Source organism: Arvicola amphibius, chromosome 5, assembly GCF_903992535.2.
Source record: "Arvicola amphibius chromosome 5, mArvAmp1.2, whole genome shotgun sequence".
In the NCBI taxonomy this organism is placed as follows: Eukaryota; Metazoa; Chordata; class Mammalia; order Rodentia; family Cricetidae; genus Arvicola; species Arvicola amphibius.
Window position 1 is genome coordinate 88,133,117 of NC_052051.1, and position 6,000 is coordinate 88,139,116.

The window sequence follows — 6,000 nt, forward strand, 5'->3', positions numbered from 1 at the left end:
ATGGCTGAAAGACACTTAAGGAAATGTTCAACAACTTTAGTCATCAGAGAAATGCAAATCAAAACAACTCTGAGATTCCATCTTACACCTGTAAGAATGGCCAAGATCAAAAACACTGATGACAACTTAAGCTGGAGAGGTTGTGGGAAAAAGGGAACACTCCTGCATTGCAGGTGGGAATGCAAGCTAGTACAACCCCTGTGGATGTCAGTGATTCTATTTTTCAGAAAATTAGGAAACAACCTTCAAGTCCCAGTATTACCACTTTTTGGTATATATCCAAAGGATATTCAATCGTGCCACAAGGACATGTGCTCAGCTATGTTCATAGCAGCTTTGTTTGTCATAGCAAGAACCTGGAAACAACCTAAATGCCTCTTGACTGAAAAATGGATAAGGAAAATGTGGTACATTTACACAATGTAGTACTACACAGCAGAAAAAAATGACAGCTTGAATTTTGCAGGAAAATGGGTGGAGGTAGAAAACATTAGTTTCAGTGAGGTAATCCAGGCACAGAAAGACAATTATCACACTCATAGGTGGTTTTTAAACATAAAGCAAAGAAAGCCAGCTTACAAACCACAATCCCAGAGAACTTTAGACAAATGGACACTAAGAGAGATTTACATAGATATAATCTACATGGGAAGTAGAAAGTAGAAAAAGACAAGATCTCCTGAGTAAATTGGGAGCATGGGGCTCTTGGGGGAGGATTGAAGGGGAGAGGGGAGAGGCAAGGATGGGAGCAGAGAAAAATGTAGAGCTTAATACATATCAGGAAACCCCCCTCCCAAAAAAAAACCCTTCATCCAGCAACTGATAGAAGCAGATGCAGAGATCCACAGCTAAGCTCTGGACCCGACTCTTGGAGTCCAGTTGAAGAGAGGAAGGAATGATAATATGAACAAACAGGTCAAGACCATGATGGGGAAACAACTGACCTGAACTAGTGTGAACTCATTGACTCTAGACTGACAGCTGGGGAACCTGCTTAAGACCAAAGTAGGCCCTCTGAATGTGAGTGACAGTTGTATGGCTTGGGCAGTCTGTGGAGCCACTGGCAGTGGGATGAGGATTTATACTTAGTGAACTGGCTTTTAAGCCCATTCCCTATGGAGGGAACCTAGATTCAGGGGGGGATTGTTGTACGAGGGGGAGTGGGCCACGTCCCACCACCTGGCTAGCTTAACCCCTGAAATAACCACACAGAAATTGTGTTAATTAAATTACTGTCTGGCCTATTATCTCTACCTTCATATTGGCTAACTCTCACATCTTGATTAACCCATTTCTATTAAATCTGTGTGTCACCACGTGACTCTGGCTTACTGGCAAGATTCTAACCTATGTCTATCTCAGGCCAGAGATTCATGGTGTCTGCTACACTGCCCTTCTTCCCAGAATTCTGTTTTGTCTACTCCGCCTATCTAAGTCTGCCCTATCAAAAGGCCAAGGCAGTTTCTTTATTAAACCAATGAAAGCAATACATAGTCAGAAGGACCTCCTACAGGGGAGGACCTTGGTCCTGCCTCAATGTGAAATGACAGATTTTGTTGACTCCCCATAGGAGGCCTTGCCCTCTTTGAAAAGTGGATGTGGGTGGGGTGGAGGAAGGTTGGAGGAGCAGGAGGAAGGGAGGGAGAGGGAACTGGGATTGGTATATAAAATAAGAATTTTTTTAAGATTTATTTATTTATTATGTATATAGTTTTCTGTCTGTATGCTTGCTGGCCAGAAGAGGGCACCAGATCTCACTACAAATGGCTGTGAGCCACCATGTGGTTGCTGGGAATTGAACTCAGGACCTCTGGAAGAGCAATCAGTACTCTTAACCTCTGAGCCATCTCTCCAGCCCAAGAAAATATTTTTTAAAAAAATAAAAAAAAGAAAAGTTGAGAAGAGTTGTCAAGGTCATGAGACCTCTTCACAACAATAGAAGCCCTAAGATAGAAGCTGGTACCAGGGACTGCTGTATTGCTGTGATAGGCCTTTTGTTTGGAGGAATGTGGGTTTTGGAACTTTGAGCTAGGAAAGCAGTTGAATGGGTTTTTTTTGTTTGTTTGTTTGTTTTTGTTTTTTAGTTATAACTGATTATTCCATTAGCTCAGGTTTTTTTAACTTTTAAAACTTATATTAGCCCATTATTTTTGTCTATGTTAGCCATATGGCTCGGTACCTTATTCAGCGAAGCAGTCACATCTTGTTTCTTTTGTGGCTGGGTGATGACTCAGCAGTTGAATGCTTTTAAAAAAAGGGTTAATGGACCACATTAGTCTGAGCAAGGAAGACAGTGGTGCTGAGGGTTTTTGAATGGTGGGGACCTGGCATAAGAAGTTTCAGAGTGGGGGCTGGAGAGATGGCTCAGAGGTTAAGAGCATTGCCTTCTCTTCCAAAGGTCCTGAGTTCAATTCCCAGCAACCACATGGTGGCTCACAACCATCTGTAAAGGGGTCTGGTGCCCTCTTCTGGCCTGCAGACATACACACAGACAGAATATTGTTTACATAATAAAATAAATATTTTTTTAAAAAAAGAAGTTTCAGAAGGGATGAATAGTAGTATGTGGCCTAGCGACCATTCTTGGATAGTTTGGCAAAGAATGTGTCTGCTTTCTGCCCTTGTCCAAAAAATATGCCTGAAATTAAATAATTATGTATTAACATTTTTGGCTGAGGTTTCCAGACAGCCTATTATTGACCATATTGTTTGGTTATTAGTGGCCAAGCTTATGCAGATCTGTAAAGAAAGGGAGCAAACTGGCAAGTGATGTGAGAGTGCCCTCTGTGTGCTGTGATTACCATTAATGAATAAAGAAACTGCCAGTAAGCAGCACTCCTCCATGGCCTCTGCATCAGTTCCTGCCTCCCAGTTCCTGCTCTGCTTGATTGTCTTGATTTCCTTTGATGATAAACAGTATTTGGAAGCATAAACCAAATAACCCCTTTTCTCCTAAAGTTGCTTTGGTCATGGTGTGCTGGAAGCAAAGACCTATATTTAGTCATAGTCATCTTAGCTCACAAGTTAAGTAAGCTATTCACCTCAGTAGGGCAAGTTCCAGACCCTTATCTACCCTGTGAGTTAAGAATGTCAGCAGACTTATCAGGCCCCAGGCCTCAGAAAGAGATTAGCATTTTCCCCTATAAACATTTACAGACCCTCAGCATCCCCCTTATCTCTTCCTATCAGCTAGGGAGTCTCTAGACCTGACATTCCAGCATCCTATCCCCCCCCCCATCTTTGTGCTATATAATGCTCCTGAGAAAAAATAAAGTTGGCAGCTTGATCAGAATGCAGAGTTGCTGTGCATTTCTCCTGTCTCTTGTCCCTTCAGGGTTTGTGCTGTGCTTCCGTCCGTGTCCCTCTGGACTGGTCAATGTTTCATCACAGCAGGAGAAACCCTAACTAGGACAGAAATTTGAGGAGTAAAAGAACTAAAAATTTCAATGATTAAAAAAGTAGCGAGCTGTGGTTGTTCATGCATTTAATCCCAGCCCTCAGGAGGCAGAGGCAGGTGGATGCCTGTGAGTTTAAGGCCAGCCTGGTTTACAGTGCTTGGTCCAGGGCAGCCAAAGGTACACAAAGAAACCCTGTCTTGAAAAACTAAAACCAAAATGAAAAAAAAGAGAATTTTTTTCCAACCAGTACAGAGATCTCTAAAGGCCGGTTGTATTGGTGAGGCCTGAGGAATAGTGGCAAAGTCTTAGAAAACTGTCTACCTGGTGTAGTCTCAACCCAGAACAAATGACTAACTGAGGTATTTATTTAACATATCAAAGCAGACCTGGCCACCAGATTCTCCCAGCATCCCCCAGTCCCTACCTGTTACGGGGTATAGCTTCATCAAACCCCTCCCCTTAGGACTCAGGGAGCTATAGATAGAGAAGGAAGAAAGATTTTGAAGGCTAGAGGGAATGGATGGTCCCAAGGAAACAGTATCTTACAGACAAAACAGGACTAATCACTTTGACTAATCATTTGAACTTGCAAAGACTGGCAGCATGCACAAGGTCAAGTCAGAAGGGATACCAGCCCCCAAAGGGGCAAGTGGGAACCATCTCCTATGCCTAATCAAAAAGTTATCTCCAATTGACATCTGCTTGCGAAGGAACAACTAGTTCTCTCCGAAGGCATTTTACTGGGTATATTAACCACACTTAAGGGCAGGATCATGCCCAGCGCTAGATGTCAATACAAAATGAATTTAATGGCATTTCCGTTGACATTTTCTCTCATACTACTTTGCCTGAACATCTTTTTATTTTTATTTTATTTTATTTTTGCAATTGGTCTTTTGGTTGCATATTTTGGGTTTTTTTTTTTTTTTTTTTTTTGAGACAGGGTTCAAGACTCTGTATAGTCCTTGCTAGAACTCGGTCTGTAGACAAGGCTGGCCTTGAACTCAGAGATCTGCCTGCTTCTGCCTCACAAGTGCTGGGATCAAAGGTGTGTGCCTGTATGCCCAGCTTATTTCTCTTATTTTTAACATTCCAGTTTATTCGTTTTTTTTTTTTGTCTGCCTCTTCTCCAGAGAAAGAAAGAAAGTATAAAGTTGAGTGAGTGAGAAATGGGAGTATCTAGAAGGAGTTCAGGGAGGTGAAACTATAATCAGAATATATTTTATGAAAAATGTATTTTTAATAAAAAATACATAGAAAGTGGGAGAGAGGTGGATTATAGATAGTATAACATATATTCTCATATTTTTCAGTGTAAATTTAATAAACATTTCATTAAGCTTGATAAATAATAATGTTATATTCTTTAGAATTATAGAATTACCAGTAGACCTGAAATCAGAGAGGATAAAATTAGCACTGCCTGTGAGATGTGAACTGGCATGGGGAGATAGAAGAGTTTTGTCTTTCTGTAAAGGTTGTCCTTTAAAAAATCTGGAGCAGCCCAATATATGGAAGTGTCAGTATTACTTTTCTTTTGTGATGACAGGAGCTCTATTAAATTGAAACCGAACATTTCCTCCGGTATCTCTCCTTCTCACCATGCCCGTATTGTCCACCATGCCTCATCTCTGCCCACAGCGCACATCTCCTTCTGCTGTGCCACTCTATCCTCCCTCCTAGCTTCCAGATACACTGCTTTTTAAAATAATTTTACTTTTACAAGTTTTCACTATATAGCCCAGGTTAGCCTATAGCTCATAATTCTCTTGTTTCTGTTTCTTGAATGCTAAGATTATAAATATAAGCCACCATTTCTGGCCACATATTTTTATATATTTTGTTTTATTTTGAGACAGAGTCACACTATATAGTCCTAGGATGTAGTGAGGAGCAGCGGGCTGCATTCCTGCCACCCGGATCCTGGCTGCCTGGCTACCTTATGCCCCGAAATAACAACACACAAACTGTATTCATTTAAACACTGCCTGGCCCATTAGTTTCAGCCGCTTACATCTTGATTAACCCATATCTAATAATCTGTGTAGCACCAAAAAGTGGTGCCTTACCGGGAAGATTCTAGCATACATCCATCTTGGGCCGGAGCTTCATCGTGTCTGGCTCAGAGAGGAGAGGCGTGGTATCTGACTGAGCCATTTACCTCACTTCCTTCTTCCTGTTCTGTCTACTCCACCCACCTAAGGGCTGGCCAAGGCAGTTTCTTTATTAACTAATGAGATCAACACAAACAGAAGACTCTCCCACATCACTAGGACCCTGTAGACTATAACTATACAGGCTATAACTATATAGACCAGGCTGGTCTCATACAGCGATCCACCTACCTCTGTCTGCTTTGCTGGAACTAAAGGCATGTGTGTGGTATTGTTTCTTTATTTTCTGATGGACTGTGAGTTCCTGGCATATAGGGGTCCATGAGTATATAATTAACATGTAATTGTCAAATTAATGAATTTGTTTAGGGTTTTGCTTTTTTCTGTTGTTATCTACAGCTTTGATACTCCCAAATGCCTTTAACATCCCTCAATTTCTTTCTTCTCTGAATTCCATTACTAACATTCATGTATATATATATATAGTT